Consider the following 15,596-nt stretch of genomic DNA (forward strand, 5'->3'; position numbering starts at 1 on the left):
GTTACATATTTTATTAATATCTAGCAAGAAATGTCAGCGTTACAAATAAATTGTAACATTTATTTTCACTTATAAAAGTTAACAAATATAAATCTTTGTTTATAAAAATGTAAGTGAAAATAATTGCTTCTAATCCAAAATGATCAACATTAAAGTTGCAGTAGTCGTCAAGACGAACGTGTGGATATAAACAACGTCGAAAATAAAGTTTACATGAAGAAGTTATGATTTTTTATAAGTTTTGAATAAATTAACAACAAATATAATTATGGTAATAAAACAATATGTGACCATTGTTTCTTGCTTATGTCTTTTTTAATATTTTTCATATATAAAAACCTTTTTTCGAATAAATATGTTTAAAAAAATATTTTTATATATAAAAATTGTATTTTATGTGAAAATAAGTTTTTTAAATAAATATGATTTTATAAAGCCAAAAGAAAAAATATTCTAAACTAAATTTTGAAAAAAATATATATTTAAAAATACTAAATGTAGGATGAATTTGTAACAAATTTTTTAATTTGAGTCAAAAACATAAATTTTGGATTAAATTTGTAATAAAATTTAAAATCTAAACAAAAAGTGTAAATTTTGAAATTGGATAACATGTTGGTAAATGGTTAAAATGAATGCAGTTACCGATATTCAAGACTTGATCAGAAAAAAAATTATATATATATATATATATATATATATATATATATATATATATATATATAATTGAATATAAAGTGAAATGTATGAACTTTATAGTAGATACCTCTTTATAATCTATATAAAATATTGATAATATCGATTTCGTTATATAATGTTTTATATTAGACGTTAGATCATAAGTTACACAATCTCAACAAACTATACATTAGGACATCCACAATGCATTAAACTCTATAAAGTTCAATTGAGTGCAAAATCATCATTCACTATTCCATACAATATTTATTTTTATCCCACAATGCATTAAACTATACAAGTTCAATGGAACATACTAAAATAATATTTATTTAAAGATTTAAATATTTTCTTTTTTCCCATTGAAGAGTTCAATCACTATTGAACTCCAAATCCATTCAATGTCAATGTGACATTTCATAATGGTGAAGTTGTATCCATTGAATGACAAGTCGGCATGACACCTCATTCAACTATTCTATTAAACTCACCATTGTGGATGTTCTTAGATTGTATCGAGATTGAAACAATTTAATTGTTAGTCTTTCCGGGCTAGAAATAAACTTAATAATTTTTTTTTATAGTTTTTTACTCTTTGATAATAATTGAAGGCTCACTTTATATATTAGTTCGTAGGGCCGGCTGGGAGGAGGTGTACAACTAATTTGCAAATGCTTATTTTTACTTTTTGCACATGTTGTGAAGGGGCTTAAAATTTATTCTCTTGTTAGTATGTTGTTAGTTGTTGCTAATCTAAATTGTAAGTGCTTATTTTTACTTTTTGCACATGTTTCTTAACATCAACAAACCGACATGTTGGTTCATTAGATGATATTTTATTCTTTGATAAAATTTCAGCTAACTTTATATATTAGTTTAAAGAATGGATGATACAGAGTCTATGGATCAATGTAGTTGAAACAAAAAATCTTTTTTTAACCGTCACTATGTTTCACATACGTCATATTTTCTTATATGATGTATACTTTGCAAAAATGATATGTTGAAGTAATTTATTGTAGACATCTGAATCGTATGTAATAAATAGTTGTAATTTAATATAATATAATAAAGTTTTAAAGATTTTATTATTAGTTATTACTGTTGTTTCAAATGATCCAATCAATATGACCAAGCCAAGTCAAAAAGGTTTCCAATCGATGGTCCTACATTTGACCCCATTTGGTCAAGATCGGTGTAGTTGAATGTGAGATGTGCCTATTTGCCTTCCAAAATTCTGATTGCTTGTTATTTTTAATTTAAGAAATTGATTTTTTAGCATACCGGTAACATGGATAAAATCACATTTCATATAAAAACATTAAACTATTGTTTTTCAATTGGAAATCAACGTTTTTTTGTTAGACTAAAGGGAATGGATTCGATATAGGCTCGTCAATGACTTGCAGGCAAACATCAGGAGGTGAACTCGGCATACCAGTGATTGCTCATTATTTTTAATTTAAGAAATTGATTCTTTAGCATACTAGTGGTAATATGGATAAATTAATTTCTTAAATACGAAATCACATTTCCTATAAAAACATGAAACTATTGTTTTTCAATAGTAAATCAACGTTTTTTTATTAGACTAAAAGGAATGGATTCGACATAGGCTCGTCAATGACTTGCAGGCAAACATCGGGCCGTGAACTCGGCATGCTGATCACGGAAACCAAACTCGGCAACGACATTCCGATGAAGGAGAAGCTTCAAATTTTCAAAAATTCAAAAAATATACTCGTTTTTTTTTTCAAAAAATATATTCGTTTTTTCATAAAAAATTCAAAATTTTAAACCTTTTCAACAATTATAAATACCAACAACTATCTAATTCTTTAACATACAACCTCCTTCATTTTTTTTCACTCCAATACTCTTCTTATTTTGTGAAAAACGGTTTCTTCTAATTCACCATTCAATCTAAAAACACCAAGAAGAAACAAGAAAAAAGCCCAAAGTACAACCACTTCAAACCATTCATCACATATCTTTTTCCAAAATCAAATGGATCGTCCTATTTATTCACCTACTCATTTTCGTTATCCCGGTGGTACATACTACACTCCATATCCTATTCATTCTCAATCTCAACCCCAATTCTAATCTCAATCCTAATCCCAATTCTAATCTCAACCCCAACCTCAATTCTAATCTCAATTTCAACCCCAATTTCAATCTCAATCACAATCCCAATTTGAAAAATGATTTCAATCCACTTTAGAACATTCCAGAAATCTGATTCTCATTCCAATCTCAACCCTAATTCCAATCTAAACCCCAAAGCTTACCTAGAACGGATTCCGAGCCCGAAGATGTTCAACCTCAACTGGACCCTAAGAAAAAGGGAAAGGCACCTTCTAAAAATTGGACTCTAAAGGAAAAGAAGGCATTGACATGTGAATGAGTTGATGTTTCGGAAGACCCAATAGTCGGAAACAACCAAGATGCGCCAATTTTTTACCTAAAAGTTACAAGGCGTTTTCTATAAGAAATCAAACATGGAGACTACTGAAAAAAAGATCAAATTTACTCAAAGTGGAGGAATACCAACAAAGTTGTCATAGAGTTTTAACTCTATATTTGTTAGTATGATATGTCAATGGAAGAGTGACGCGAACGATGAAACAATATTGCAGATTTAACAACCCATACTTTTCATAAAATATTTAATATTCAAATTCTATAAAATATCAAAATATTTACATTATCCCAAACACCAGAGTTTCCAAAAACCTTTAAAAGTATTTTCATAGAACATTAGCAGGTGTTACCAATTTATATCCTAACCACAATTAGAGAAATAAAGATAAAACATAAACAAAAGTCTGGTCTAACGTCCTTGATGCATCCAAGCCCTCTCTCTCTCTCTCTCTCTCTATATATGGATTGCTACATGAACCTATAAACACATGGAAACAATATCTATCATACAACAAGTTTGGTGAGTTATAATTTAACATATCATACATAAATCATTCATTAGTTCACATATCTTGCTAGTCACGTAAGTGAGCATGCATCTTTATTTTTACCGGTAGACAATTAACCGATCACCATACTTTAAAGAGTCCATGCAAAACTCTAAACATTCATTTTTTTTCTAGGGATCATTTTGTAACGTCCCAAAAATAAAACCCCAAAAAAATTCATTTTTAATTTTATAAAATCAGTAATCCAAAAATTGTCATACCACCCAAAAAGACCAAAGTATGTCACTACATCATATCATATCAGAGTAAATCTCAAAAAGAGAAAGAAAAAGGTGGTGTATGCTCTGCAATCATCATGGGCTCTTCCATATCGATCTGGAAGTACCTGAAACATAAATTGAAAATCGTAAGCATAAAACTGATACCAATTGTAAGGACCCTAAAACTGAGAGTCCAAACAGTGATCAACCAAATATCAATTGAACAACCAGAGAATGGAGTAGAAGATAGATTAATCCAAGCATGCACACGTTTTATATCAAATAAACGTCAGATACACCTTGGGTCGTAAACTATAAGAGACACTCAGTGATTCGTCAACAACCTGACACAACTCTGACAAGACCTATATATAGGGAGTAGTTAGCCGTAAACAGGTTTACGGCCGTAAACCTGTTTACGGCCGTACACACATACATAAATCGTAAAATCACACAAAACATGTAAAACATGACCATGAACTTAGCCTAGCCCAAACAACAAAATAATGACATATCAATAACATATACTATGTGAACTAGATATGGTTAATTATGTGTTTAATGTTTATATGATATTATTTCATGATAATAATAAAAATAAGTATTATTACTTAAAAGATTATTGTACATTAAAATACCTGATACTTTGCGTTAAAAAATACACAAAATTAGGATAAAATTGTGTAAACAGAGTTAGTAATGGAAGATTGAATACAAGGATTGTAATTTTGTCTATGTTTAGAACTAAGACATATAAATAATATTTAGATATAGTAAAGATGGATAAAATAATAGTCTCATATTGTATTGTGATAGTATGGTATAAACAGGAAAACGGTTTGTAAATCAATTATAAACATTATAGTCTCACCTGGTAATAAAATAAGATTTATAAAGGATGCTTAGTTCGAGTTAGACTACAAGAGTGTTTACTTACTCCATGTATTGTAAAAATATAACATAGACAAAAAATTGTGTTGATTACAGGTTTTGTAATCTTGTCTATTTATACATTAGGACTTAAAGAGGATGCCTAGTTCAATTAATTTTGGATATTGGGTATAATCATATTATGGGTGTGTATGATAGGAACGGAGAGCAGAACTCTGTTCTATGAGACTATTAGGTGTTGATTGTAGGAATTATGTACCAGAGTATGATAAAGTATTCCATTGGATGACCAAAAATGGTGGGTACATATCAGAAAACTGTAACATTATGTTTGGTCATCTTCCGGAGCAGATGACAACACTTGATCATTCTAGACGTTCATGTGAATTTCTTTGCTAGTGTGGGCTCATATCCCATAGATGTAGATGAAAGGGGATATCATATTTCATCAAATACTCTAATGGTTTAATTGCCTTTAAAATTCAGACTTATGAAAGAAGACCCTAGTTGTGTAGTCAAACCATTTCTCTAAACAATTCATCGGGCGAGTTGATAATCGTGGACTAGGATTTATTAGAATCGGTTGGGATAGTGTCACACCCCAAAACCATGAACGGCGGAAACGTTCTGGGGCGGATGTAACGCTCGCGTTTCCAGGATAGGCATTATCATTGATGTAATAGTCTAGGTCAACCCTTGTAACACTTTTTGGAGTATTAATGATAAAATATTTGAGTATTATGTGAATTATGTGTATTTGTGTGCTTAATTGCTTAATTATGTGATTTGATTAATTAAGAATAAAATAAGCGTCAAAATTTAAGTGTAAAATAAACCCTATATCTTTGCATAAAGATGTAGTGATCGAAACAAGGATTCCGAAGATATAAAAAATATCGAAATCCGAGTTATAACGAAGAAGTTATGACATGTCGAAGTTTAGCGACAGAACCGGCAACGCTGAATGACGTAAAAAGTGAAATTTACGTTAGAGCGATATTTAGCCTTAGTGATCTAAACGAAATTCGTAGAGGTCGTTAATCCGAGAGTGTGCATAAAAGGAACGCCCAAATCTGACTTCGTATGAGGAAGTTATGATTTTCGAAGTTTCAACTTAGCAGTATGCAGCCCGAATACTCGATTTGAGATCGAGTGATTCTTAACCGAAACAATCTAAATGAGAATCGAAGATCTCATTGTTAGTAGCGAAACGATGAAAAGTTAGGCGAGAACGGACGTCGGACAAAGAAGTTATGAATTTATAACGAAGTTTTCCTGTCCGGGCCTACTAAAAATATATAATAAAAATAAAAGTCAAAATTAGCCGACGGAGTCTAAACGAAGGTTGTAGAGCGTACTCACACCTACGCGTGGATATAAAGAACGTCGAAAACGGAGTTCGTATGAAGAAGATATGAATTTCCGAAGTTTATTAAATAATTAATATTTAAATTTAATTAATAAATCCGGTTGATATGTGCATATTTAGTTCATATTAAGTATAGATTTTTATTCATTTATTAGCTAAATTATTGCATTTTATGGACAAAAGGTACTTAAAAGTGTTTGAATTATATTTTCAGTCCAAAAATGAAGCTCGGAAGCAGGAGAAGCGGTTGAGAGATCAAGAATGGAACAAAGAAGAAAAACACCAAAAATAACACCTACTCGGCGAGTAGGGTCGACTACTCGGCGAGTCCGATCGAAGAATCGAGAAGATAATGACTCGGGATCCCAGAGACTTATCACAATACGGGGACTGAGAGATGGACTCGACGAGTCGCCACCTGACTCGACGAGTCGATTCGTATATATAAAGATAACTCCTCAGAATGATAGAGAAGAATTCTGGAACGATTCAGAAGAGTTTAGCTGCGATTGAGAAGGCAGAAAAACCCTAGAAGACGACGAGAGAAGCTAGAATTCAATCCCGAAGTATAATTGAGGCAAAATTTCATCATTCCACTTATTCTTTTGTTTTATCATTATGGTTAAACAATTTGACTTTGTTTGTTTGCTGTTATTTACTTCAATTATGAGCTAAAACCTTTAGACTCCTGTTTGGGGATACAAAGTTGACAATATGGTTTGATTGATTGGTAGGATTAATTCTAAGTTGGTGAATTTTTGTTATTTTAGCTTGCTAAAGAACCTTGTGTGTGAATAATAATTAATTTTCTGTTAATAGGAAGATAATTGATTAGCATGAACATCTATTGATTATTAACCTCATATGTTATGTGATCACTATGCCATATGTCTAGGATTAATGAATATGAAACTAGAATTAATAAGAAAATTGAGTAAATTCATGTGCAAGCTTGTAAGATGACCATCAAACAAGAAGTTAATTAAATAAATTAGTTAACTATTGCAAGTCTAAATTAACCCGAATAATTAATCTAGTAAATCTAATTAAATTAGACAACTGGCCACTGTTTAAGTTAGTTTATTTGCTAAGGATTAGTGTAGTGAATGCGAATCTAATCACTTGAATCGGTAACCAACGAAAGAATTAATCCATTGCACCATTACCTTGAAATCAACCATAGAATCAACTAAGTTGAACTAAACAGAAGTTCCCTTCCATTTATTGAATCTAGTTAGTATTTTGTTTTCTAGTTTTTAAGTAAGTAATAGTTAGTAAGTTTCTAGTCTTGTAAAACTAGATAAAACCCCTACTTATTAATTAACTTAGATAAAATTAGTTTTTAATTTTAATTTGCCGTTCCCTGTGATCGATACCCTGCTTATTTAACTATACCACAATTGATAGGTTCATTGCCTTTTGTGTGTTATTTGATAATTAAAAATAGGTTTAAAACTAAGTGAGTTTGCACACACCAAGTTCTTGGCTCCGTTGCCGGGGAACGCTTCTAAAAATTAACATTAAATTCTAATTTAATCGATCCTTTGTGTGGGATTTATCTCACACAAAGTTATTTAAGAAGCAATTCAGTAAGTAGAATTAGTTTTAATAAAATTCCGTTTTTAGAGTAACTGGAATTTTTTTTTTTTTACCTTGAACTCACCGAGCGCACTCGTGCCGACTCGGCGAGTACATCGCTGTTTCAGTTTTAAAATTTTATTTTATTTATGTTCCTTTGACGCGTTTTTCTATTTTGTTTACAGTTGTTTCATGACCCGAGGATCTGATACACCTCTGGTCCCCCCTCTTGAAGACCCGGAATCCGCACTAAGAAAGAGCAAAGGCAAAGCCGTTGGAGAATCCGCTTCTTCAAAGAACTCGCCACTCAAAAACCTCAAGTCCGTTTTCAGCAAGAAGAGGAGCAGCAAATCCGGAGCATCCAGTGCCTCTTTGACTATTGAAGACCCAATTCAAGAAGATATCGAATACGAGACTGAGGAAGAAGAAGAACCCATATTCGAGCACGACTCCGATTTTGAAGACGATTTAGTCATCACTATGGCTAATATCGATGAAGTCCCCATGGGGGAATGGAAGAAGAGGATGCGCGATTACACCGGCCCGGGACTTGTGCAGCCCACAATTCCCGCAACCGCCACTTTCGAAGTAAAAGGCCATATTTTCGCTCAACTCAAGAAGATTCCTTTTTATGGGAAGGATCACGAAGACGCCTACAAACACTTGGACGAAGTGAATGATGTGGCCGACTACTTCAATGTACCGAATGTCCCCCGCGAGACCCAGCTTCTTCACATGCTCCCAGTCGCGTTCAAAGGAGCTGCAAAGGATTGGCTAAAGTCACTTCCTCCCGGATCAGTCACCACATGGGCCAAGATGAAAGAGGAGTTCATAGATCACTTTTGTCCACCCTCCAAAATAGCCAAGCTAAAGAAAGCAATTGCCAACTTCGAGCAACAGCCCGGAGAATCTCTTTATGAAGCATGGGAAAGGTACAAGAGTTTGCTTAGAAATTGCCCACATCACGACCTTAATAGCCAACAAGAGGTCTCCATTTTCTATGATGGAGTCAATGTCACCACAAGGCAATTGCTAGATTCTCAAGGTCCGCTCACGAAAAAGGCGCCCCTGGTAATCAAGGAGCTAGTTGAAGAATTCTCTAAGCACTCTAGAGAATACCACAATCCAAGAAACGAAGTAAGTCGGGGAGTAGTGAACGCGCCAAATGATAGCATAGCGGCGGTGATAGATAAGCTTGATAGTCTTGATAGAAGAATGACAAAAATGGATCAAACAATCCATACTATGAGGGTGGGATGTGAAAATTGTAGAGGGGCCCATCTAACAAAGGATTGTGATTTGGATGAGAATGGAAATAAGAAAGCTCAAGTCTTCTATTCAAGTGGCGATCGATACGACGAAAATTGGCGAAAACCTAAGAAGGAATGGCTCCCATACGAAGAGTATAAGAAGGATAAGGAGGAAAAATACAAGCAGAAGGAGAGGGGACTATATCAAAGAGAAGAACCGGTAGAAAAGAAAGTTGATTTGGAAGAAATGTTCACTAGATTCATAGCCGCGTCCGAAAAGAGACACAATGATCACGAGGCTGCAATACATGAGACCAGAAACATGCTAAGGAATCAGCAGGCATCCATCCTCAACATTGAGAAACAGCTGGGACAGCTTGCACACCAAGTGAACGAAAGAAGACCGGGTCAACTTCCAAGTAATACCGAAACCAATCCAAGAATGGAGAATGTGAGTGCAGTGACCTCCAGCAAGGAAGAAATATTCACAGATACACTGAGAATCTCCAAAAGGAAGACAGAAAGGGCAGAAGAGTCGGCTCTAGCAAAACCCGATCTGACTCGCCGAGTCCCTCTAGTGGACTCGACGAGTCCATGCGTGAATGATAAAACTGTCAGTCCTTTAAAGCCATATAATCCTCCTTTGCCATACCCAATTAAAGTCATGCCTGCAGAAAAAGATGAAGCATATAGAACCTTCATGAAGCATGTTAAAGCCCTCCAAGTTAATATGCCATTTGTGGAAACGATGCTCCAGACACCAAAATACTTCAACTTGCTAAAAGGTCTTTTTGCTTCTAGGAAAGATTTGGCTGAAGTCGCGGAGATACTATTGGGTGAGCTACCCGAAAAGAAGGGCATCCGGGGAATTTATAATTCCGTGCCAGTTTGGTAATGAAGTTGTCACCCAAGCATTGACCGAATCGGGTGCAAGCATCAATCTGATGCCTTTCACTTTCTTTAAGAGGTTGAATTTACCGGAGCCAAGACCGGTAAATATGAAGATCCATTTGGCAGACAAGACAATAATTCATCCACAAGCCGTTTGTGAGGATCTCCTTATTAAAGTAAAAAAGTTTATATTTCCGGTAGACTTTGAGGTGGTTGACATGGAAGAAGACCCCAAAATTCCAATCATTTTGGGGAGATCATTTTTAAACACCGCATGTACCTTAATTGATGTATGCGAGTCTACATTAACATTGAGGGTGGGTGATGAGTCCGTAATATTTAAAGCTTTACCAGAAGCCAAGCAAGAAGAGGAAAGAAAAGAAAACATCTCATTTATCCATTTGGATGATGAGATATTACAAAAAGAACTTGAACTTTTGCAAAAAGAAGATACAACCAAGTTTCTGCTACATTCTAGAGAGGATGGAGATGCTGACAAGGACTTGGAGGAGTTAGAAAAGCTACTGGAAGAAGCCGACTCAGAAAACACCCAAGAAATGGTGGAATACGATCAGACTCGCCGAGTCACTTTACTGGACTCGACGAGTCCAGTCGAATTTGATAATAACTTGGACGGTTTGGATCTGCTGGTTGCTAGTCCTCTATATAATCTGGATTTGGAAATTTTTCCTCATTCTTTAGGAGAACAAACAGAAAAAAAAGACATGGATACGGAAGTTCAACATGCCTATATAGCATGTCTTAATGCAATTACACTTGAAGATGGGGTGAGCACATAGAAAGAAGAGGAGGCAAAAGAAAGGAGGGTGGAAGCTGATCAACCATTCATTACCAAACCAATAGCACGTACCTTCATAAAATATGATGTAATTCAGTTTGAAGGAAAAGAAGTTCAAAAGAAGGCGAAAACGAATGGGGTGAAGAAGAAAAAGAGGAGAATGGAAGCCCAAGCAGCTGAGGATGATGCTGTGAAAAAGAAGAGAGAGGAAGCAAAACAGGCTTACAAAAAGAAGATTCACGCTTACAAAACGAAGTACAAACCACAAAAGACTATGCGTGCATTCCCGATGCTGGAAGACGACGAGACGTAGACGGGAAGGAGTCCATCTAACGACTCCTTAAAAAGAAGCGCTTGGCGGGAGGCAACCCGTTGTTTAGAGTTTGCTTTCTTTTACCTTTTTGAGTTTTGTTTGACATTTTTCATTTTTTTAGAATTTTAATCTTCCAAATCATCGGACAAGTCTGCTTGAGAGTGCGTATGGACTAAGTGTGGGGTGAAATAAATTTTCTTTTCTTAATAAATGACAAGAATTTTAAAAAAAAATTTGAATTGTTTGCAAGAGACTCGCCGAGTCTGCCCATGACTCGACGAGTACATATAGATTTCAGAAAAAATGGTATCGCGACCAGACTCGCCGAGTCTGACCCCGACTCGACGAGTCGGTATTATTTACAGAAAAAAATATTGAAATTACTTTTACAACCGGTAACTAGGGTTTTAACCCTAATGAATCAGTTTCTTTTTCACATACACTCGCCGTGCGCCTCTCCCTCAATTTTCTCTCAAGCATTCAAGTGTTCCTCTTCCATTATTCTTCAAATTTTTCAAGTTTCATCACAAAAGGTAACGAATTTCTTCCTCTTTTCTGTTAAAAGTATGCTTCTAAGACTATCTATGATGGAAATTGCATAGAAAAAAACCGATTTTGAAAAATATTAAATTTCTAGGGTTTCGATTTTTCATGAATTCTGATGTTTTGCATGTTTATTCTTGCCTAAATACTTTATATACATGTGTCTAGACAAAACCCTTGAAGAAATTTTGAGATTTCCTGGTCCAATTTAGACCGACCCGCCGACTGACTCGTGCAGTTCTTGCGACTCGACGAGTCGAGTCGGGAAACATGTGCATGACGTTTTTTTTAATTATACTCTATGTTTCTGGGTTTTGTATCTTTGTTTTGCAGAAAGAATGTTCAGCAGGGGACAAAGTCCTGGGGGACACCAAGGTGGCTTTCCTTGGTTGAATTTCCCACAAATTGAGTCCGCTTCAACAATGTGGAAGTGGAAGAAGAAGTTAGCCGACATAAGGAAGAAGGAAATATACGTGCCCAATAGGATAGATTGGGATTGGTTGCAGGGAGTACGCTATGAAGAGGAGTTAGCTCCGTATCTTTTAAAGGAGTTTACCCACGAAGGAGAAACAATGATTTGTGATGGGTGGAGTCGGGTCTTTCGAATTCAAGAGCCGGTGTATTTGGAGCTATGCCTAGAGTTCTTCTCCACAATATCTTTCACAGGGGGAGTGGATTGTTATCACCCAACAAGTTTCAGTTTCTGTCTTGGGGGTGAATTTCATCAATGTTCCGTGCTTGACCTTTCCTGTCTATTGGGAATTTATGACCAGCCCTTGGTCTCAACAGCTGTTTTTCGGGCCTTTATGGAGCAATCCCACATGGTGTTTCCCGATGGAGTTACGAGCACGGGGTGGTGGAACACGATTGGCAACAAAGTTTATATTCCGAAATCGGCACAAGAGGGGAACATCCGATCACCTACGCACCGCCTTATTCATCATCTCATTTCATCCGCTATTAACCAAAGGAAGGATGATGACAAGGTTTCTAACCTTGATGTCTTCTATTTATGGAGCATTATCACACCCGACATTTTTTGAAATATTCCATGGTGTTTGGCTTCATATCTATCGGAGGGTGCGGTTAAGGATCGCAAAAATTCTTGAATCAATGGTGGTATGTTTGTCACCCGGCTAGCCAACTCGTTTGGGTTGATGACCCGTGGTGCATGGAACTTTATGACGATGATTCCTACGCCTCCATTCAATCCAATTCTTTTCCGGCGGGCCAGGATTATTGAAGACTATGGTGGTGGTCATTATTCTATCCCGCATGATGATCCGGTAGTTGGTCCTGAAGCACCAGGAAGGAGGGTCCGATCGAGGAGGGAGCGGGATGTGGAGGAAGAGCCGCCGGTGATTCCGGTTGATAATGAAGAGGTACCAATGGATTGGTACAATGTGGAGATGAGGCGGGTACAAGATCAAATGGCGCGAGGCATTAATTTTAGCAATCAATCACATATCCGGCTTTTCGATCACTTCAACATACCGCATATTGATGGCGGTAACTTTCCTTACATTCCATCGTGGGACGAGGTGATTAGTGCAAGAAGGAGTGGTGCGGGAGGAAGTGGAACAACAGCGGATCATGACGAGGAGGAGGATTAATTTCTTTGCGTTTTTATTAAACAATTTTCAATTTTCAATTTTTATTTTTTTTATGTTTTATGTTTTTTGTTAGTTTGAATGTGTTAAGACTTTTTACTGTTTTGTTTAAGGTGTGTTTGCTTGATTATTTTTCAGAATTGAATTAGGAATGCTTGCATAGGAGGGTTAAAGTTATAGAGTCAAAAAGGGTTATAAGAGTGATAGAGAGTCAAGAAAGGGAAGCATTAGAGTCAAGGTATCGAGTCCGGTCCTTAGGGACATGAGCGAGTGAGTCCAGAAGTGAGGAGAAAGTTTTGAAGATTTATTGGAGGCTGGAACAAATGCAGAATTCCAAATTTTTTTCGTCCAGCGGTCTACTCGTCGAGTGCACTAAACTGACTCGACGAGTCACCTTGTATTCTCACACATATGAAGATGTCCGCGCTTATAATCGACGAGTCACATATATGACTCGACGAGTCATTCATTTTTAACCGAAGGGGACTGCTGATTTGATGCTGATAAGAGTACCACTTGACCATTTATTCTTCCTATATTGATTCCTGAAGATCTTATATTGTTTTTCCGCGTATTTGGAGTGACCCACACGAGATTTTGACACCCAAGACATGGATGAGATGTTCCCATGTCTAAAGTCAATTGAAGTTGGAGCTAAAATGAAAGTGACCAACCTGTCGACTGCTATCCTAGGGGAGTTTGTTCCAATTCCCTCTTTATTCTCTTTTTATGTTTTTATCATGCATAATATGCAAAGAGGGCATTGCATAAAATAAGTGTGGGGTAGGGGGTTGGTTACATATTAGAAAATTTAGAATCTTAATTTAGACTAATTTTAAAAAAAATTTGCATACTAAAAAAATATTACTTAGGATTTAATTTAGGAAATTTTGGTAAAAGTAAAATTAGGATTCCATGTTAGAATTGTGTTGATAATTGCATGAAGACCCAAATGTTTAGCTGAGCCTATATACGTTCTAGTGCATTTGTGGCTTCCTTATTCCAGTGAAATCATGGGACAATAACACGACCTTGCTCAGCCCGAGGGATGCAATATGTTTAGCAGCCTAAACCTGAAATGTATCCAGGAAGATTGTTATCATTAGCCAATAAAGGTTGAGATTGAGCGCCCCTGCTTAAGCATGTACGGATTTGAGTGAAAAAAGTGAGGTACATGTAAGAAAAAAAGGAGAGAATTACAAGAAAAGTTGTAAGAATTTTGGAGCATCAAAGTCAAAAATGAAATTAGAAGATCAAAATTCCAAGAAGTTCAAAAAAGTTGAAGATACCAACAATCAAACAATAAAGGTGGTGATTTCAAAGAGATCAAGATCAAATTATCAAGGAAGTGAAGAATATAAAAGAGCTCCATAGTGGTATCGAAAAGTGTAATTCTAGATTATGTATGCTTGGGTTTCTCAATTAAAAACACCTTGAGGGTAAGAGGTTTTCTGCGGATGGATTCGGAGGGTTGCATAAAATGAGCATAGTTCGGGGTGAGTGAGCGAATGTTTATGAGGATTGTGAGTATTTGGAGTATGGGAGGTTCTTAGGAAAAATTTTAGACACAAATGCATGCGTTGCGGTCTTGGAATAATGGCTGGGTTAGATTGGAGTTTTCATATGTGATTCTAATGTTTTAAAATTTAGTTTTGCTTGGGGGCAAGCAAAAGTCAAGTGTGGGGTATTTTGATATGTGCATATTTAGTTCATATTAAGTATAGATTTTTATTCATTTATTAGCTAAATTATTGCATTTTATGGACAAAAGGTACTTAAAAGTGTTTGAATTATATTTTCAGTCCAAAAATGAAGCTCGGAAGCAGAAGGAAGCAGGAGAAGCGGTTGAGAGATCAAGAATGGAACAAAGAAGAAAAACACCAAAAATAACACCTACTCGGCGAGTCCGATCGAAGAATCGAGAAGATAATGACTCGGGATCCCAGAGACTTATCACAATACGGGGACTGAGAGATGGACTCGACGAGTCGCCACCTGACTCGACGAGTCGATTCGTATATATAAAGATAACTCCTCAGAATGATAGAGAAGAATTCTGGAACGATTCAGAAGAGTTTAGCTGCGATTGAGAAGGCAGAAAAACCCTAGAAGACGACGAGAGAAGCTAGAATTCAATCCCGAAGAATAATTGAGGCAAAATTTCATCATTCCACTTATTCTTTTGTTTTATCATTATGGTTAAACAATTTGACTTTGTTTGTTTGCTGTTATTTACTTCAATTATGAGCTAAAACCTTTAGACTCCTGTTTGGGGATACAAAGTTGACAATATGGTTTGATTGATTTGTAGGATTAATTCTAAGTTGGTGAATTTTTGTTATTTTAGCTTGCTAAAGAACCTTGTGTGTGAATAATAATTAATTTTCTGTTAATAGGAAGATAATTGATTAGCATGAACATCTATTGATTATTAACCTCATATGCTATGTGATCACTATGCCATATGTCTAGGATTAATGA

The 15,596-nt window shown here is 35.6% G+C and overlaps 1 non-coding gene across 1 annotated transcript; it reads right to left on the reverse strand.

The window, feature by feature from the left end:
- Positions 1–8,573: 8,573 nt before the first annotated feature.
- On the reverse strand, positions 8,574–8,680 carry LOC145091180 (small nucleolar RNA R71). The gene has a single exon (XR_013702067.1). It is a non-coding gene; the product is annotated as a small nucleolar RNA R71 (small nucleolar RNA).
- Positions 8,681–15,596: the final 6,916 nt, after the last annotated feature.

Source organism: Lactuca serriola, chromosome 2, assembly GCF_051521515.1.
Source record: "Lactuca serriola cultivar US96UC23 chromosome 2, Lser_US96UC23_V15, whole genome shotgun sequence".
NCBI lineage: Eukaryota > Viridiplantae > Streptophyta > Magnoliopsida > Asterales > Asteraceae > Lactuca > Lactuca serriola.